Below are 21300 nucleotides of genomic sequence, written 5' to 3' on the forward strand. Positions count from 1 at the left end.
AAGGTACATCTTCTCCCTCTTGAGTTCTTTGGTAATTTTACAGTTTTGGAAATAAAAGGCAGAAAGGAAACGTCTTGCAGACAACTTCTGCTTTTCATCTCACCCGCAGACTTCCCTGAGCGGGTGGCATGCCCGCTGACTTCTTGTAAAGAGGAAAATGCAAGGAATATGGACGTTAACATCTGAAAAGTGACCGCATCGCAGAAGGATTGGCTGATGCATGCAGAACAGATGAACAGGAGAGAAAATTGGAGCAAAAGGGAGCACTCTGGATGTGCTCCTAGGGAACTCAAGACTTTTTCCTGAAGATAATGGATTGGCAAGGACAGATCTACCAACAGGGTGGTGATTAGGATCACTGACTGGAGGGATGGGGAGAGAGCTCTTTGGCCTTGCTAGGCTTTCAGAGGGATGGAGAGATTTACTGTAAGCAGAGGGAGGCCACAGATTGGGCAAATGAAGAGGATATGATCCATGGCTGTTGTGGCCATTCTGCAGAGAACACCAGACAGTAGAAATGCTGAGGCAGGATGGACATGCCATGGGAAAGATCACTAAATGGATGGCAGTGCCACTGGCTGGGATAGGAGATTCTGGACCGGGCTCAAAGGGAAGTGCCAAGGATGGACGAGACTCTGACATCACTGTAGGCTTTGCTGTGATAGTGAAAGCGACCCAGCTCAAGCTCTTAGATTTCAGAGGTGTTCAGCTGATGAACGTAGGAGGGAGCCTCAAGAACGAAATGGTGGTCGTGTCTCATGAGATGTAGGTCCCAAAAGGAGTCCACTATGTTTGGCTGCAAGAGGGGCCTTGGAGACTTTAGCCTGGACAGTATCATGAGTGGAAGAGGGGCAGGCTTTCAAAGGCAGGAGAAGCTTCACGCTGTTCTATGTAGCTGGGCCTGGTAATGCTGCCTCAGTGAGATAAGCAGATAGCTTGAAGGTGGGTGTCGCCTAAGCTGGAAAAAAAAAAAAGGAGATGGTCCAAGTACAACCTTACAGATCTTACAGCTTATTAAATCCTTCTCAGATTTACTAAGCTTAAAGATGAAAAATAAGACAAATTAACCTCACATGAAAGATAGCTGATATACATTAGAGCTCCAGATGTTCTATTAGACTGAAACACATCTTTGTGGAAATTACGCTTAATTAAAGTTTGAGGTGCCCTTGCATGAGCAGTTTACATGCATGTTGATGTTCACTATTTGAGGTCAGTAACTCACGTATGGGACACAGGCAAGTTCAGGAGCACAATTAGGAGTAATATTCAAAACACCCATTTTCCAAGATTTAAAGTGAAGAGCACTGAAAGATACCATGCAAGACTTTAGCCGCTATCACTTTGGTTTTCTTCATACATTGGCGGGTTTTTTGTTTTTTGTTTTTCTTCATGTAACAGCAATAAGGTTAGGTATTACGTAGAAACAGTTTAATAATAGTTTAGCAAAGCACGTCCATTCTATTTCTTAACCTTGAAGAATATTATTTGGGCAAATAAACAGACACCAAATAAATGGAGACAGCTTTGCCAATAAATAAGAATATGCTGTTCCGTGGCTTGTAATGGGAGGCTACCATAGCCAACAAGTTGATGTCCATTCTTTTTCTTTCGTTCTTTTCTTCTCCTCCTCCTCCTCCTCCTCCTCCTCCTCCTCCTCCTCCTCCTCCTCTTCCTCCTCCTCCTTTTCCATGATAGGGTTTCTCTGTGTAGCCCTAGCTGTCCTGGATCTCACTCTGTAGACCAGGCTGGACTTGAACTCACAGAGATCCACCTGCCTCTGCCTCCCAGTGCTGAGATTAGAGGTGTGCGCCTCCCCTGCCTGGAGAGATGTCCGTTTTTAAACCAAACATCAAAATAGCACAAAACATCTTGTACCAAACTACATAAAGTACAACAAGGCCTCCTTCCTTTGAAATAGCGGAAGAAGACTGATTAAAAAACAAAACAAGGGGCTGGAGAGATGGCTCAGCGGTTAAGAGCACTGGCTGTTCTTCCAGAGGACCCAGGTTCAATTCCCAGCACCCACATGGCAGCTCACAACTGTCTATAACTCCTGTTCCAGGGGGTCCCACACCCTCATACAGGCAAAATACCAACATACATAAAAAAAATAAAAAATAAATAAACAAAAAACAAAACTGAGCTACATCTAGACTAGCAGAATGACAATTGGTGGGGAAAGGCTCCTGGCTATGAAACCAGCAGGTGGTAGGGTCAGAATGTGAGATGAGACTTGGGCAATGACGAGGAGGAGAGCTGGGTGTGCCCCAACTTCACAGGTATCAGGTACAGGAAGTCGAGGGACATTCAACAATATTCAATTCGTCCCTACTCTGCCTCGGGGGCAGTGTAAACCAGGCAGCCACCAGAGAATGAGGAACACACTAGAAACGTGAACCAATCCTTCTGAGTGAGTTGTCAAACCCAGAGGGGGTGGGGGCAGAGGAAGGGCGCTTGACCAGGGCTTCCTGGATGATGAAAGGAAGGAAGCTTGAGAATATTCCTCTCCCAAGGTAGGAGGTAATGAGACTAGCCCGAGAGAAACAGGAAAAGTCAAGTTGGAGAATGAAAGGCTAGGAAACAAACCGTAACAGCGCATTCTACAGTCCATGCTGAAAGTCACCTCTGCCCCTCCACAGGAATCAAGTGTAGTATTCAAAGGGCCCGTCAGGAAGGTGCCACTGTTCCCAGTGTCTTGACTTGGAAATTGAGGACTGGGTTCCTTCTCTGGTTTTAATTGCACTTCTCCACAGTGGAGTAAGATCCTTCGAACAGTTACTGGAAAGTTTAAATCGTTTTTAAAAAATTTCTTTCGCCAGTGAATCAGATGAAAAGCCGCCTTGAAGCGAAAATTCCTAGTAGGTTAGGGCGTCTCTGTCGGGCCTTAGTTACCCCTGAGTCAACCTGGTTGAATCCCACACGGGAATGGTGCCCTGTGGAGAGAACTGGTTTCCTGGGCCCCAGCATAGCCTATGCCCATCATGTTGTAAAGAAACTGCTGTGTCCAGGGCCCACCCCGGAGAGAGTTTGTATAAACAAATGCATGTTTCTACGGCCCCGAGACTGTATGAATGTTCACGCTCGCTGTGCACACGGAGAAAGGAACAGACATTTAGAAGTGAAGCCGTAGGCTTCCATTTCTACTTCCCACGACAAGAACCGGCTGCAGAAAAAAAAAAAAAAAAAAAAAAAAAAAAAAAGACAAAAAAAAATAGTGGACGCCCCTAACACTCACAGTGGCAGCCGTTTCTTAAAGTGTGCTTTTTAAACAGGAGGTCTTATAACTGAGCTTGGAGGAGAAATAAGCCAAGACCACGGGTTCTGCCGTGATCAGATCTGCGGCGTGCACTCGTGTTACACGGGCATGACGTTTTCACACCATCGTGCAACGGACCGCCTTGCACGCGTGTTTTTTTTTTTGCAGCTGGGCTCTGAACCCCTCCGCGCAGCGCCGCAAGGTTGCCATAGGGACCGGAGGAAACTTTAAAAAAAAAAACCTCTCCGGAGGCCCCCTCGTCGCGGGCGGGCGAGCGGCTCTCTCCCGGCAGGGCCCGGGGCCCGCGGCGCACGGCCCGCGGCGGAGGGAGGGGGGCGGGGCCTGGGGAAGGGGGAGGAGCTCGCGTCACGTGGCCGGGGCGGGGCGGGGCGTGCGCGCAGCCCATCGCCAGCTCGGCCGCCGCCGCCGCTGCTGCCGCTGCCGCCGCCGCCGCTGCCGCCGCCGCGTCTCATTCATGAGGCCCGGCGGGCTCGGCTGTGGCCCGCGGCTCCCGAGGCGGCGGCCCCGCCCCCTGCTCGCCCGCTTCTCGCCGCAGCCCGCCCGGGCCGCGCGAACGTCCGCCGCCGCCGCCGAGTGAGGGCCGCGCGCGGTGCCCGCAGGTAAGCGGGCCGTGGTCTGTGTGTGTGTGTGTGTGTGTGTGTGTGTGTGTGCGCGCGGGGGGTTCTCGGGGGGGCTGCTTCCCCGCTCGCGGCCTCGCCTCGCGGGGGCCACGTAGCCGCGGCAGCGCCGCCTGAGGACGCGCGGGCGTCCGAGGGGACCCTCCCTCCCCCGCCGCCACCTCAGTTGCCGTCCTCGGGGCCCGGCGCGCCGCGATGCGGCAGGGGGATGGCCGCCGCGGCCGTGTCTGCGCTCCCCCCCCCCCCTTCCACGCTCCGGGCCTGGGGGAGGGGGCGCCGGCGCGCGGTCGCGGCCATCCCCCTGCCGGGGCTGGCGAGGTGCTGTTATTCCTTCAGGCCGTTGGCTGGCCCGCCGCTGCCTCCTGCAGGCCGTGGACCAGGTTCAGATGTGAGTTAGCCTTGCTGCCGTCGACCCCCGGGGGGGGGGGGCCCTGGAGAAAGGTCTTGATTGGTGTGGGGAGCCGGAGCTCCACGGCCCAGTTTTGAACGCCGCGGATCCACCCCCTCCTAGCATAAGAAAATTATTTTCATTCAAATTTAGGATGGCGTTTCCAAGACGTAATTATGCAAAACAAGACTAGGAACTAGATCGCCCTCGCTTTCAGAAAGTACTGGAACGCTGGGATACTTGGAGAGGCTCTGAGATTACCGAACAAGCGGCCACACGTATTTTTTTTTTTTTTAAATGCATTTTTTGAGACTTCAAAAAATTGAAAATTGAAACCGAGTCTCTTGCTTCGGTGCTAAAGCTATTTTGCCCAGCAGTAGGGATGCAGGTAAAGTTGTTACTGAACCTCGGCTCACTAGTTTATAGTATTTTGATAACATACGGTCAATTTTGAAATCTATCAAAATAGATTTAATGATCCCAAAGGATTATTTGCCGGTTATTTAGTTTATGTGTTGATTGTCGTGACGTTGATTGTTTTCACTGGCGTAAGACCGAGAAGTGTGGCAGGTGACTGGGTTAGCACAGCCAGCCACCAGGTGTTGGAGGAGACAGGTGTTTTTTTAGCCCTAGTTGGGCTGCCCTGCCCCCTGAGCACGTTCAGCCACTCGCGGGCCAGACCCAGGCAGACTAGAACAGAACAAAGCTGGGCACTGTGGGTGGCTTCTTCCTTCCAGTTAAATGTGTTCTTGATTGTGTGTTATCGGACCCAAGGATCTTCATGTTGAAGCGGTGGTAGCATAGCTGTGGACCGCCAGGAATGAAATGGCTGGTTCTGCTTTTCGTATTTGGCACACCAGTTGAGATGCAACAGAGAAGTTCTATACTTAGAGGCTCTGGAGCCTTTGAAAACCCCTGAACGCAGAGTGCAGTTTAGAAGTGGATAACAGGGTGCCTGGGGCTTTGTTTCTTGTATTGCCGTGTGCTGGTTCCCGTCCCTTGGCATTGTGAATCTTGGTTCATTGACTGGACTGTATCCTGCACTGGGCACAGAATCCCTGCAGGCAGGACCTCAGTAGCAGTGCATTACCAGGCACAGAGGCTGGCTTTTAGAAGAGGTTTGCTTGGTGCTGGTTGAATGAACGTAGGAAGCGGCAAGCAGATTGTCCTTGTAGGTCACTGGGAGCCAGTGGATCTTCCTTAAATTTTCTTGTATGGCATGCCATGGATGGGTAATCTTGGTGTTGCCACAGGTCAGAGGTGGTCAAAGGTTAAGTTAGGCCAGTGAACATTACCATGGACATTTTGTAGTGTTTTAAGTATTAATATTCAGCTTAAATATAGCATGAATCACTGTGTGAACAGCTATTCTCTTTTGTATTGTATGCATAATATACATCAGACCTGGAACATTGAATGGAACCATTCTTGCTGGGAGGTGGACTGGGCTGCTGCCTCCCTTGGGTGCATAGCAGCCTGTTGTCAAGGTTTTAAATCTAAGTTAAGTCTTGGCGTCTTTTGATTTAAACCCTTTGTACTGACTGCGGGGACTGTAACCTTGTGTGTGTTTGGGAGTAGTGGCTCTAGGATGCGTACCTGCTCTTTCCGGTTGGTAGGCAGTGTTGTGTGTAGGAGTTTATTTGGAGCTTTGCTTTGGCTGTCTCTGCATGCTCTCATTGCTAAGTAAGTTAATACTCTTGGCTTAGATGCAGGGTCTTTGGCCCTATCGCTTGCCTTCATGGTGAAATAGCTCATAGGTTTGTAGTCAGGGCTGAAGTTGCCTGAATTCTATAAAAATTATGTTTCATTAAACATTGGAAGAGCTTGAAGATACAGTGTGGAGTGATAACTCTCTGGTGATGTCTTGATGATAATAGTTTTCGTTGTCTGGGGACAGTCTCATACAGGTAGTTCAGGCCTTGAACTTTGCATTGTATGCTACCGCAGTTGGTTCAGGTTCTGGGACTTGAACCCAGGTCTTTGTGCATACTAGGTAACTACCAACTGAGCTATATCACAAACCTCTTGTAATAAAGTATTTGAATACATTTTCTTATTGACTTTGCTAACAGCTAACCAATTTGGGGATCTACCTCCCCTACCATTACCATAAGTGAATGTGTGCACTTGTGTGCATGTAAACAGAGAAATGAGTCAGGTGTCCTCCTCTGTTCCCTTATATCCTATTCTTTGGGGACAGGGTCTCTCCCTGAGGTCATGTATTCAGTTACACTGGTGAGCCAGCAAGTCTGTCTCCACGTGCCCCCCAGTGCTAGGGTAATAGGTATGTGAGAGACCAGTGGTGCTGGAATCTGACCCCGGTCTTCATGGCTATACATCAAGTTTTGTTTTTTTTTTTAGCTACTGAGCCATTTCTCCAGCCCCAGCAGTATACTTTAGTAACCAAACACTTTACACGTTTAGGTCCTATATTTTTCAAGATGAACACATGAGGGAAAAAGTCACTCACTCTTGGGGACTACATGTAATCAGTAGGGATCCCCAACTGTTGGTAGCAACCTGTATGTAGTGGTGGGATGGCCAGAATACCGCCCTGGCCATTCTAATCTGTTATCCTCACCTTCGCCCCTGGTATTTATTTATGGCAGGAAGCTTGAGTTGATGATCTCCTCACAATCTGGAAGGAGATAAGAGGAAAGAAAAAAGAAAAGAAAAAGAAGAAGAAAAAGAAGAAAGCCTGATTCTGAGGCAGGAGCACCAGTCCCAGGCTCAGCTAGCCTGGGATACACAGTGAGACCTTATCTCAAAACAAACAAACCAAGAATGTGTTAGGAGATGAACTGTGTTACACTGTAAGGTACATACCTTGTGATGTGACTTAGAGCAACATGAACACTTTTCTGATTTGATTGTGGACTACGGTTGAGTCTTGTTTTAAACAACTTTTTACATTTGTGTGTGTGTGTGTGTGTGTGTGTGTGTGTGTGTGTGTGTGTACCTGTACTTCTGGAGCCAGTGTTAATCCACCAGGTGGGGTTCTAGGCACCAAACTCAGGTTGTCAAGCTTGCTGGCGAGTGCCTTGCTGACCATCTCACAGACCTTGAGTCTGTTGCCCTGAAAGCCTTTGGATATTAGCTTTCAATGATGGTTACGTGTGGACTTAGATGTTAATGATGTTACTAAGGTAACTACAAGGTACGAGTTGATTGCTAATTCTCTTAGAATTCTTTTCAGATTATTTGGGTCACAACTGAGCAAGGCGGTGTGGTGGGGGAGAACAGCTCTGGAAGCAGGAGCCTTTAAAATCTGTTTGCAGGGTGGCACTTTTCCTTACTCTTGGAGCTTAGAATTGTGTGATTTGGTACTTACCTGTAGCGACACACACTTTGAATACGAACCGTCCGGTGTAGGTTTTGTCTCTTTGCTGGGTAGACACTGGCTTCCAGAAGAGCAGACCTGGTGGGGATTGGCAGCCAATGGATTCCTTTTCTCACCCACCAGTTTCTTCAAAGGTCCTTACTTCTCTAGTAAATTTTATTAGCTATAACTGAGCACCAACTTAAGTATCACTTGACTATCTCATGTCATGTCTTCCCTTGCTTCTTGTACCAAATTCCCTTAACTTCATGTATTGCTTAGTAATATGTGTATTGTCTCAACTCTTCATTTTTACCAACTAGAAGTACAGATAAAGTGTCAAGTGGTGGTTTATAAATTCTTAGTTGTTTTCAAGTCTTATCATCCCTGTTCTAAAATATGCAGTGATTGATTCCTGGTTTTCATCTTAGTTCTCAGAGTTTTTGGTTTTTCCTCCCCAGATACTAATACCCCCACCTTCCTGTATTTTGATTAACTTTGGCTTTAGGCATTAAACCCCTTCACATAAGGTGACTTACGTTACTTTGTGCACCGTGCTTCTTTGGGATTTCTCTGGAATCAGCTGTAGATTCCTCACAGTTGTTAGTCATTATTAGGGTAACTTGGTTGTCTTAACCTTTCTGACATTCTGCTTTCTGTAGACATTGACCTAAAAGGAGCAGTAACATTGAGTCCATATCTTGGGAAGTTAGTCCTTGAGGTTACGGCATAGTCTAGTGAGAAAGTAGGAGTTTCGGATTGGTGGCAAGTTGGGCTGATCCCTGTGGAGTAGGTGTATTGAGATAGGGTGTATCAATTGCACATGCTTCTGAAGGGAGAAGAGGAGACTCAGAGGTGGATGGACAGGGGAATGCTAGCAAGGAGCAGAGGCATTTGCAGAGACGTGTTACTTCAGTGCATTGGGGTACTTTTCAAGGGCTGGAGTATTCTTTCATTATTTTTGGAGCAGTAGTTAGTTGAAATATAAGTAGCATTTAGTGGGAACCTAAAGAGACAAGAGTTGTGAAGTTTAAGAAACATGATTAAAGAGCAGTATTTCGGGCTGGAGAGATGGCTCAGTGGTTGGGAGCAGGGGCTGCTCTTCTGGTAGACCCGGGTTCAATTCCCAGCACCCACATGGCAGCTCACAACTGTCCCCTTTCCAAGGGAAAAAAGACTACTGAGGTATTTCTCTCTAGTTCTTTTTTTTTTTTTTTAAAGCAGTATTTCAACAAGAAGATTCTAGATTGAAGAACTATTGGATCTGAGTGGTTACATTAGTCTTCTTTATTAAAGAAGAGGAGTTACAGGTGGGAAAAGTGTCCTTCAGAAGTGCCAAGATTGGTCCAGGAAGAGAAGGGAGGGGTGGGGTGCTACCAAGTAGCTCTTTAGTGGCCGGTTGAGTCTTTGCTTTTACCTATTTCTGAAATGTAATGGAAGCAGTAGTTGATACGAGAATATTTACTTAAATACCTGTTTTTAAATTTCTTTTTTTCTTTTTTGGAAACTGGGTCTTATGCAGTACGGACTGGCCTTAGACTCCCGGTTTTCCTTCTTCACCTCCCATGTGCTCCACCATGCCTCTTTTCTTTTTTAAATACAAAGTTAACAGAATTTTAAACAAAAAGTTCATTGATGAGGATTGAAACAAACAGAATTGTCCGATGATTTGATTACATGATTTTTGAGCTGTCACCCACTATGCAGGTAGTTAATATGAATTTGAGCCTTGGGTTGGAGCTCCTTGACTTGTGTTATGATATTTTCCCCAGGGGTTGAGTGTGTAACCTTGTGGTCTGCTTCTATTAGGAGGACTGTAAGTCAAGACTGTCTGGGCTTTGTGAAGCTTCTGGGGAAATAAGCTTTTAAAGTGATGGCACTGGCCTTTGTTTTCCTTTTTAAACATACCAAAACATCTATCTACATAGTAAGTTTCCTTAAAATCTCTTGCCCTTGTTTTCAGTGAATAAGAGGCACCTATTTGATATTATAGCCAGAGCATCCAGTTAAATATAAAGGATAGCTTAAGAGAGAGAAACTCAATTTACAATGTATATTGGACAAATGCTTATTAGGAAGGATTGATTTTTCAGTTATAGGATTTTCTAATGGCTCATGGCTTACCTAGTTCAAAGTAGCCTACCTAGCCAGCGTGACCTGAAAGATGGAACCTCGGAATTTGAGGTTTCAGTATGCTCTGTCCACTGGCCTAGTCCATCAGGTGGTACAGATGCTTGCTACTTAGTCTCTTCTAAGGCTGTGCCTTGGTGTCTGTAAAAGCTGTGCTTGCTACTGTAGTCTTTTGATTGAGCACCTTCTTTGGGCAGGCATTGTGCTAAGAGCTTTACACTAATTATGTCTAAAGAGTCACAACAATCCAGCTAGGCTGAGATAATAGCCCTGTTTTCTATGTGAGAATACTGAAGCTAAAAGGTTTCTGGAAGGGCAGGCAATTCCCCATGGTAATAGCCACCCTCCATTGCCCTTACCTTCCTGGCCACACTGCCCAAGGATTCACAATTCATATGCATTTATTTGACATCCCTAAATCAACTTTAGGAATCTGTTTTTACTTGATTCGATAGAATAGAGAAACTTCTTAATGCCAACATTTATAAGTAAGTAATTGAAAGAGTGCACCTGCTGTGGAGCCTTGGGTTTCTCTAAAGCATTTCTGTGTGCAAGGCTGATTGAGCCGGGGAGAGAAAACCAGCTGGGAAAGCAGTGGAGCTGAAGAGGCCCACTGTGCCTGCTGGGTACCTGCTCTGGAATGAGTTGAACATCATTCAGCTGATGTTCCCTGCCTACCTACCCCTAGGCTGAGACTGGGTCAGATGACAGCTATTTTTCAAGAAATGGGACCTCTAAATTCAAACATGGAAGGAAGGTGGTTCTGTGTCAGTATTGGGAAGGAGGAAATGGTTGCTGGACTGCTCTGAGTAGCCACTGCGCTGCCACCTTGAAGGATTCCCTTTGGTAATTGTGACTGTTGCTGATTTGAGGGTGTATGCTCTATCCCTCATTTTGTAGGACTGCACTGTCCAGGAGGAGTATGAAAGTGTCCGAATTGGATGGAGTGCCCAGCCTTTCCTGTGTTCAGAATCTTTGTTCCATCACCGTGGTACACAGCTGAAACCTTAATCCAGTAGAGCTGGTGAATTGTTTCTAAACAGGTTTGTCCTTTAACTTGTAACTTTTTCACTGTTTCATTTGACTTGCTCAGTAACTACATATGCAGATAAGGTCCCTGTGATGGAATTTTACTCTGTATAAAATAGAATAAGTGAATGACCTAAGAACCTTTCATTAAAGAGAAATATATTCAGAACTATGAATACACTTCAAATGTATTAGCATATGTTAGTTGTGCAAAATAACTGATCTCAGTGTGGCATTTTCTCTTGCATCCTTTTGGTTGTTTCTTTGGAGAGCCACCTGCCTGCTTGGCTAGTTCCAATAGTAGATGCGGGTATGTTAGACCACACCTACCTAGAAGTTGAGAGGCCAGGCTGCAGGCTGAGGGCTCCAGCTAGACTAGACGCCAGGGTTGAGAGTCACAGCACAAGGGGAAGTGTTCCTCTTGTCTGAAAGTAGCTTGTAGTGTTGTTGGGGAATGAACTAGTCATCTTAGATATAAAGCAGAGTTCTCTCAACTGAGTATCGAGGATCAGGATTGGGATTCAGTTTAGGAGATTGAAAGTGAGAAGCAAAAGGAGTATCTTGGAGAGAGTACTGTGTTTATATTTTTAATGTGCAAATGTTTATTTGAAGGAGTTTTTTATATTCCAAAAAAAATTTGTATGTGTGCTTGCGTAGAATTTTTTCCTGGACTCTTAACCTTCCTGGTGTCGGTGTGAGTAGTTTTGTTGCAGTCCGTTGTTAAAGTCACGAATTAGCATATTCTAATTCATCTTAATAAAATTGGGAAATAATTAAAATAATTTTATCCTATATATTGAAAAACACTAACCTGTGTAACAGTTTTGTCAACTTGATACAACCAGCCTGGGCAAAGCATCTCCATGAAGGGTTATCTGCGTCAGGTTGGCCTGTACAGGGGCCTGTCTGGGGGGATTGTCTCGGTTGCTTTAATTGATGTGGGAAGACCCAAACTGGAAGTGGGCTGCACATTCCCTGGTTTGGGGCCCTGAACTGTGTAAGAGTGATAAAAGTTGCCTTGTGATAACTTCTCAGTGAAACTATCTAATATTTTCTCAATTCCCACTGCTTATATTTTCATAACTAAATGTTGTTCAGAACTAAGCATGTGCAGTGATTTTACTTTGTACTACATATTTTTCCTTTGGTGTGAACAGTGTATGCTGGCTTTTTTTCTGGGCACCAGTCTTGACTCTAGGCTCACGTTATCCGACTGGCGGTGCAGTCTCTGCCTTGTCCTGAGTATCGGTCATCCCTCCTCTGTTGGCTCGCTTGTCCCAATTCTTCGCTCCTTTTCCCTCTACTTTTTGGAATTGTTACTTTTGAGAAGTCAACTCTTTTTTTTTTTTTTTAATGAAAAAACTTTTTTGTGTTTCTCTTTTCTACTTCTGATTCTTTCTCCCTCTTCCTCCTTCATCCCTTTTAAAAGTGTGTCTCTTAACTTTATTATTGAAGTGCCTTGGTTTATGACTTGGTGTCTGTGTCCTCAGACCAGACAAGGCTAGGAACTAACACCTGGGAAATACCTGCCTCACTCGTGGCCTTGTTTTGTTCTCACACCTGAACGGGAAGCAGATATGTCGCCAGAGTCTGAGGCCAGAGGCATGAAAACACCAGAGAATCCAGGTGCCTGTTAGTTCCCGAGGCTTCTCCCTACATGGAGAATCATCTGTTCCTCTGTCCTCATGAAGTTGAGGAGGTGGCTGGCCGGCCCTGGGTTCTGCTCCTCTGATTGGGAACATGTAGCCCTGTCTACGTGGGATTCCTGAGGCAGTTGGCATTTTTCTATTATGATTGCCTTTGGTGGAACCCTCGGTGGTGTGGGTATCACTTCATCCTTTGATTCTGGGGTTCTGTGGAGACTTTCCATTTTCAACGACCTTGACAGTTTCAGTTTGTTATTACTGTTGTTGAGATGTGTGTGTAGGGGGGCGGGGTGTGGCTTCAGTGATCTTCCTGCCGAGTAGCTGGGCCTACAGGAGTCCACCACCACACCCAGCTGACCTCAACACTTTGAGAGAACTAGTCCATGTTTTGTAAGATGCTTCACTGTTAGAATTTACCTTATAGTTTTCTTATGCTAAGACTAGGTTATGACTCTTCCTCTTAATGGAGGGTAAATTACCATCATTTGACTCAGTGATGGCCATGGCCTTGATCACCAGGCTGAGGTTGTAGTTATCAGATTTTCCCCCCACTGAAAACCTAATCTGTATTTTTTATAAGATTTTTTAATTTTATGTGTATGTGTGTTTTGTCTGCATGTGTGTGTGTACGTCATGTGTGTGCTTGGTGCCTGTGAAAGTGAGAAGAGGGTGTTGGATTCCCTGGAACTGGAGTTAGGAGTGATTGTGAGATACCATGTGGGTTCTGAGAACTGAACTCAGGTCCTTTGCAAGAACAACAAGTTGTCTTAACTTCTGAGAGCCAGCTCTCCAGCCGCTGTCTGTCTGTCTGACATTTATTTGTTTACTTGGGAGGATGCATCTCAGTGAGTGGGTGGAGGTCAAAGGACAGCTTCCTAGGATTGGTTCTTTTCTGACAATCGTTAGGGAAGGGTCTCTTGTTTTTGCTGCTGTCCTGGGTATCAGCCTTCTCCCATCCCAGTTCTCTTCTCTCCACCTTCTGTCTCCCTGTGGGAGTGTTACTCCAAGCCATCCTCTTGGTCCCTAGTCTGTGTTCTTTAGAAATGACCCTCCCAGCCTGCATCTGAAGGGTGGGGAGTTACTCATTCCATATATGTTTATAATTTTACATGAGAAATAAGCATCTCACCCCAGTTGATTAGTTCAAGTCATATGCTTACATTGGAATAGACTCATACATAGTCCCTAATACTGTGGGTTATGATCTAATACTATGTGTGTGTAGTTTGTGAGAGCTAAGTAACAAAATGTGGGCCTGGGTAGCTCAAGCTACCCAATGGAAATGTGTTGTCCTTTTATAAGATTTTTTTTTTTACTTTATGTGTGTGTGTGTTTTGTCTGCATGTATGTGCGTGCACTATGTGTGTGCTTGGTGCCTATGGAAGTCAGAAGAGGGTGTGGGATTCCCAGTATAGTGTCATTTTATCTTGATCATCTATAAAAGTCTTTTTATTGTGTTACGGTCACATTCTAAAGACCTAGAACTTAGAGCTTAGATTTCCTGTTTTGGGGGGCACACTCAACCCCTAATCGGATCAGGAAAGGGTAGATATGCTGTTGTGTGGGCATAGCAGAGTGTCTAGTTATAGAAATATTTTAAAAGGTGCTTTTAGGCACTGTCTACAATCTTCAGAGAAGATCAGAAAGAAAGCCCTTAGGAAATAATTCTCAGATTATAACTGAAGATTTTTGTTCAGTCTTGTGTAACTGCTAACATTTCTGCTGATTCTCAGATGTTTAACAGCTGGGCATTGGAGTCACCTCATGCTTCATTCTTGCTTGCTTTCTGAAGTAATTCAAAGGTTGGCCAAAGTGAGGAACACAGCATCAGAGCCTGGTGCGACAGGATTAATCTTGTCTCTTTTACAAGATAGTCATGTGACCATAGTCAGCTCGTCCTTGTGCTTCCCTTGGGTCTTTATATTGTATTTTCAGGTGGCAACCCTCCTGGAGTTCTGCTTTAAAAATACCCTGCCATACATTTTCTTATTGTGGTCTTTCCTCAAGTAGCCTCCTCCCTCCCTCCCTCTTTCTTTCCTCTCTCCCTCCCTCTTCCCTTCTTCCCACTCTCCCTGTCTCCCTCGCCCATTTCCCTTTTTCTAGCTATCCTAGCATAAGACTTGTTCTTGTTGCCCTCCCTTCTATTAGCATAAAAGCACAGTGAACGCAGGTGGCTTGTCATCCAGGTTCACTGTCTGATCCCAGCCTGCAGAAAAGTGTGTGTGGAACCAGTCGGGGAGTCGAAGGCCTTAAAGTTGCTACATCCCTGGTGTTTTACTGACTTGGGTTGCTCTTGGACCTGCTGCTCCCTTGTTGAAGTCACTCAGTGTGAGGACCCACCGTTGACAACCCGCTCTTAGAGCTGCATCTGGAGTGAGGGGTAGCAGACTTTCCTCTTGGAAGCTAGGGGATAGCTTCTGAGATCCAAAGGCAGAAGAAATTAGAGATATTTGGAAAGGGAAATGAGTATGTCAAGGGGACATGGAGCTTTGGTTGCTTCTGTGCTGTCAGCCAAGCAAACTGGTGACTTGGTGCCTATTTGTGCCTTACAATGACTGTGCTTCTACCAATCCCTGAAGGTCTTCTCCCCCTCCAGGAGTCATAAGTGATGACTGAGGCCATGTGTGAAGCCACCTTTTTACTAGAGCTACACATGTCTGGATTTTATCATGGCAAACTTCAGGGCGACTGGTACAGTGGCTAGGCATTAGGATGCTGTCTCAAAGGGGACTGCTGTAGCTTTGACCTCACTAGTGTTCCTTTGCATTTGAGTTAGGTCTTGGAGAAATACAAGCCTCCAAAAAGGAAGTGTACACACTTATAAAGTATTGTCAATGACACCTGCTGTTGAAAAGTTCGTAATTAGTTTTTGGAATATGTAGCAGGTACAGAGATGTTGGTGGCTGAGGGAAGGTCTTTAGAGAACCAAGTAATACTTGGTGGTGGGGGGTATTGTTCTGTTTGGGGATATATATGTAAATATGTATGTGGGGGAGCGTACACTGTCCTAGGATGTAAGAAAATATCGGTTCTTTCTGCACCTTCTCTACCTGTTGAAACGGGGTATTGATAGCTGTTGCAGATAACATGTAATACTATTAATCTAAACCTCACCTGTATATCAGATTACTTCAGGTTTTTAGTATTACCCTTTATTATACATGTGGTGTAAGGAAACTGTCGGTACTATTAATAAAAATGTAATTGTGAAGAAGGATGATTAAAAACAGCCAAACATACAAAGACTGTTATGGTGTGTGTGTGTGTGTGTGTGTGTGTGTGTGTGTGTGTGTGTATCGAACCTAGTGCCTTGGGCATGCTAGGCAAACATTCTACCACTGAGTGACACACCTGGCCCCTACTTTGCCCATGATATCACCAATATATACATTTCAATTATACTGTCATTCTGGTAAACACCTCTCACTAAATCAGTGGTAGAATAATTTTCTGCCCTTCGAGGCAGGTTAAATTTTCAGAAATAGCTGAAAAGTTGTTCACCAGGGCAGTGGTAGCACATGCCTTTAATCCTAGCACTCAGGAGGCAGAGGCAGAGACATCTCTGAGTTGGAGGCCAGCCTGGTCTACAGAGTTAGTCCCAGGACAGCCAAGGTTACACAGAGAAACCCTTTATCAAAAAACAAAAAAAAAAAGGCAGTTAATCATGCATATAAGAGTGATGAATTAATTTTTTTGGCTCATAAGTATTGTATACCACCTAAATGAAATTGAGGGAGCACTTGTAGGCATTAGATGGCTCAGTGGTTTAGAGTGCTCAGTGCTCTTTTCAGAGCCACATTGGGTTCCCAGTACTCCTGTCAGATGGCTCACAAGCACCTGTAGCCTCAGCTCCAGGGGAATCCAATGCCTCTGACCTCCACCTCCACAAGCACCTGTACTCACACACACTACATATACAGAACTTTAAAATGATAAAAATAAATCTTTAAAAAAAGAAAGAATTCTTTCAGTAGGAAAGAGGAGCCAGTAATGTACTAGATAATGATATATTGATTTATCACAACTTTAAGAGGTCACTCAGACATAGCATTCATAGCATTCATGTTAAATAGGTTTTGCTTAGATATAAATGTGATTAAAGAGTGTTGCATTTGCTGGGAATTTGCTGGGGAGGGTGCCTCACTTGGCTGAATACAGGCCCGGGAGAGCTCAGGCCGTTAGTTTCACCTTTACATTGTAGGGCTCTCCTGACCCATTTCAGTCCATTCTGCCGATCTGTGGCTGGAATGGGAATTAGATCTATCCTGTTGTACGATGAGCTGAAGAGTGGAATTCCATCGATTGAGCTCTTTGGAATGGGAAAATGATTAGTAAAGCTAAAACAGACTCAAAGAACTGTTGATGTCAGTGAGAATTTAGATTTAGTTATTTGTGTGCTTTCCTGTGTCCCTCTCTGAATGGCAGGGGTCTGACCCCAACAGTTACTGGTTAAGCACTGACTGTGCATGGGTCTTGGGACTATTCAGCTGATAGTTTTAACCTTCTCGTAATTTCTGGGCACCACCTCACAGAATCCTGACCACAGTCCTACCTGATAAGTATTCCTGCCTATTAGGAATATAACCGAGAATGGTTATGTGCTGAGGGTAAGTGGGAAAGCTGTGATGTAAAACCATCTTATACCCACATTCCTAAGGACCTTGTCAGAACAGTCATAAATAAGGTGCTCCGTATCGTTCATCTAAATGGGTGGTTCTTGTGTTGGGTATGATGGCATACAGCTGTAATCGGATGACTAAGGCAGGAGCATCATGAGCTTGAGGCCAGCCTAGGCTGCCTAGAGAATTCTGCCAGGGCTGAATTGTGAAAGCCTATCTCAAAGCTAACCAACCAACAAAACAAACAGAGCTAGCTAAATACATAAATGAACAATGCTGGTGATTCCCAAAGAGGAGTAGTTTTGCTGATAGAGGACATTCAAAAGTGACCAGATGTTTTTTTGATGGTCACAAGTTAGGAGAGGGTGCTGCTGACATCTAGTGGTTGGAGGCCTGGGACCTGCATGTCTTTTCACTCCCAGAGAATTATCTGACCCCACATGCAAAGGTGGGGACACCTAGACTTAAACTATTAAAAGCTACAAATCCAGTCACTCCCGTGGCCTGGCCTCCATTCCCACTGACTCCCCACCCCACCGCTCTCCTGTTCGTCTCCAGCTGTCTTTTTGGTGAGGCAGTCTGACTGATGCTAACCATCAGTTCTCTTAGGTACATTGATTATGTGTTTTAAAACGCTCCTAAAAGGCTGAAAAGAGAAAAGCAAACTTTGTATTTCAGATGCTCTGATGTTATAGCGCCTTCTAGAGTGCAGGGACCAGGGTTAGTTACAGATTCGTTCTTAGAATCTACATAGTTAAAGAGGAGCTCTGGGAAAGCTTTGACCACGAAACACTGTAGTGTGAATATAGTCATAATGCTGTCGGTGAGCAAGCACACTGTAAAGAGGGTACATTCCAGAGCTTGCTTGGTTAGGCTTTGAGAAATGAGACTCGTATACCATTGAACTCTGTTCTCCCAGGCTACATAATAGATGCTTAGATATTGGTGAAATTATTAAGGCAACTCCACGTAGTTAAAAGGGAGGTTTATTTTATGGGGTAACTCACAAGTGAAGGGATAGGTAACAGGGTCTGGGAAAGGTGTAGCGAAGTCCGGCGGTGTTCTCTGGAGAACTCTGCTCGGTCTACCTCCAGTGTCCAGAGTCCAGGAACCAAGAGAGCTCCCCCATCTGGATCTCGGGTCTTTAGGGGTCCTCTCTCGGCTCCGTGTTGTAGGCGTGACAGTTACCGAAGCCTCAAAGTGGGTGGTATTTCCAGGTCAAAGCTGGACTGGCTACCCACTACCCTTAGAAGCCTGGTTTAAGGGCTGCAGAGATGGTTCAGTGGGTTAAGAGCACTTTTGCTCTTCCAGAGGACAAGAGTTTGATTCACAGCTTCCTGTAACTCCAGCTCCATGGGGATCCAGTGACCTCTTCTGGCCTTGACAGGCACCCATGCTTGTGTGGTGAGGGCACATACACACATTTACTTTTAAAAATGCCTAGTTTAAGAATTTGATATCAAAAGTAGGTATGTTTGGTATAGCGTAATTTTTTTGTTTATGTGTTTTATTTCTTGAGACAGGGTTTCTTTGTGTAGCTCTGGATGTCATGTAAATCACTTTGTAGACCAGGCTGGCCTAGAACTGACAGAGATCCACCTGCCTCTGCTTCCTTAGTGCTTGGATTAAAGGCATGGGTTACCACACCTGGCCACTCTGTTTTGACTGGAGGAAGAAACTGTTGTATTTAAGTGTACAGGAAACAAAAGGTACATTGTACATTCACCATGTTGGTAGTAAATATGAAGTTGTAGGCAATGCTTAGATATTTTCTGTTTAGTGAAGTTTAATGCTTAGAAAACTTAATTCTTTACAGTGTCAATTTTTAAAAAAAATTTTAAACATAGAAGGGTGCATAGCAATTACTCAGAAGTTCATTTTTAAACAAGGAATTTGAAGGCTAGGGTATTTAGTGTCTGGCTCAAATGACATAGTAAAATAGCAATTCTGTGGGAATAGGTTATACTTTAAGACAGGGTCTTGTTGGTTGCTCAGACTGGCCTTGAACAGATTAGCCTCCTGTCCTTTTCTCCTGGGAGCTGGGGTTATGCCACTATGCAAAGCCCTGCGGACCATACTTATAGTTAAGAACTAATATATTCTTTTTGTTGTTTTTAGACAAGGTTTAGTTGTGTGTGGTGGTTTGAATAAGAATGGCCCCATAGGCTCCTGTATTTGAATGCTTGTTCCCTAGTTGGTGGAACTGTTTGGGAAGGATTAGGTGTAACTTTTTTGGAGGAGGTGTGTCACTGCGGGTGGGCTTTGAGGTTTCAAAAGCTCATGCCATTCCCAGTTTCTCTTTATTTGCTTCCTGCTTGGGGATCAGATGTAAGCTCTCAGCTTCTGCTCCAGCATCATGCCTGCCTGCTGCCTGCTAACACACTTCCCACATGGTGGTGTGGACTCACCTCTGAAGCTGCAAGCAAGTTCCCAGTTAAATGCTTTCTTTTGTAAGTTATCTTGGTCAGAGTATCTCTTCACAGCACTAGAAGTAACTAAGATAGACTATAGCCAAGAACTAAGATACTCTTTTTGTTTTGAGACAAAGTGTTACTGTGTTACCCAGACTCATCTCAGCTTGTGTCCTATCACAGCCTGTGTGCGCTAGGATTGCAGGTGTGCTCATGATGCCTAACCCTCGACTGATTTTTAATTCTAGATCATATTAACTAGTTACTGGAGCCGCCTCCTCAAGGGTCTCATTTTTAGCTCAGGATGATCCATCAAGTCCATTTGATATTGTTTGAAGTTTTGATTAACATTTTATTGCATTTTCCTTCTCATTACTTGCTTTCAAGTGTACAGTTTAGTAGTGATATTTTTTTTGAAAATGCTTTGCAGCCTCTTGCTCTGATTTTTAAAACATTTTTGTGACCCCTAACAAACTCAGTTAAACAGTAACTCTCTATTCCCCTTCTCCTAGTGAAATCTGTACTCTTTTACCTTTTCTTTGTTTGATATATGGTCTTCCTTTGTTGTCCAGGCTAGTCTCAAGCACCTGGGTTCACATCATCCTCCTACCTCACCCTTTCGAGTGGCTAGAACTATAGACATATATGCACACCCAGCTGTACTCTAGCTTATTAATTTGCCTTTCCTAGATTTTTTGTTTGACTAAAATTGTTTCATTTAGCATGCTTCAGGGAATGGCCATGCTTACAGCATATATCAGAACTTCATTTGTTTTTGTAGCTAAAAAATAATAGACATTTTTTAATATATTCCACATTTTTCCTCCATCTGTTAATGGAATGTTGTGGGTTTTCCCTCTAGCCCTTTCAGTATTGTGAATAATGCTTCAATGAATATATTCTGGATATTAAACTGTCATCAAAGATTTGTTAAATATTTTCCTGTATTCTTAGGTTATTTTTTTCATGATAATACCCCTTGATATAAAATAATTTCAATGAGAGAGAGCTAATTTATCTATGTATTTTACTCATATTCATTCATGTCATTGCAAAAATGTTTTGGTAATAGAGGCCAGAAGAGGGCATCAGATCCTCCCAGAGGTAAAGTTGCTTACAGTTGTAAATTGCCTTATGGGTGTTAGAAACGAAACCTGCGTCCTCCAGAGGAACAACCAGTGCTCTTAACCCCTGAGCCATCATTCCAGCTCCTGTGACACCCCTTACTTTGTAATCTGTGAGGCATAGGAGTAAGCAAATTTATTTTTCATCCAGATTCTAGGGATCAGAGATGAATACGTACAAAGGATTAGCCCTAGGATATGATTCATTAAGTACTAGATGAATAATATCAGTCAGGGGACTGAAGAGATGGCTCAGTGATTAAGAGCATGTATTGCTCTTCCAGAGGACCTGGGTTCAATTCCCAGCACCCACATGGCAGCTCACAGCTGTCCTCATGTGCCTTCTGTGGGCACCCAGCACACACACTACACATACTTACTTACATGCAAGCAAAGCACTCATATATAAAAATAATAAATCTTAAATGATGTCAGGCAGCTAGGCACGACAGTGCATTCTGATAAAATACTTCTTGCAGTCTAAGAGACTAGAACTTTTGCTAATCCTCAAAGCCAGAGTAAGTACTACGTCTTGAGGTCATTTAAGTCTGTGATCCTACTGTGTGCTCAGCCTGTTTGTTTAACCTGCCTTTAAGAAAACACTGTAGGGCTGGAGAGGTGGATCAGTGGTTAAGAGCACTGACTGTTCTTCCAGAGGTCCTGAGTTCAATTCCCAGCAACCACATGGTAGCTCACAGCCATCTATAATAGGATCTGACGCCCTCTTCTGGCGTGCA

At 44.7% G+C, this 21300-nt stretch overlaps 1 protein-coding gene and 1 pseudogene across 4 annotated transcripts in view; one reads left to right on the forward strand and one right to left on the reverse strand.

Moving 5' to 3' along the window:
• Window positions 1-1479: 1479 nt before the first annotated feature.
• LOC131923774 (small nucleolar RNA SNORA24) lies at window positions 1480-1572 on the reverse strand (annotated as a pseudogene).
• A 2225-nt stretch (window positions 1573-3797) lies between these two features.
• Lpin2 (lipin 2) overlaps window positions 3798-21300 on the forward strand; it is a 79121-nt gene continuing 61618 nt past the window's right edge. For 2 of the 4 annotated variants that reach the window (XM_059277904.1, XM_059277908.1), the window contains exons 1-2: window positions 4197-4285; window positions 10635-10777. The gene's annotated coding sequence lies outside the window, so the exon portion shown is untranslated. Of the gene's footprint in view, window positions 3880-4187; window positions 4286-10634; window positions 10778-21300 lie in introns of those variants that run through there. The other 2 variants (XM_059277907.1, XM_059277906.1) reach the window with 2 other exon arrangements.

This window comes from Peromyscus eremicus, chromosome 13 (genome assembly GCF_949786415.1).
Source record: "Peromyscus eremicus chromosome 13, PerEre_H2_v1, whole genome shotgun sequence".
Taxonomy (NCBI): Eukaryota; Metazoa; Chordata; class Mammalia; order Rodentia; family Cricetidae; genus Peromyscus; species Peromyscus eremicus.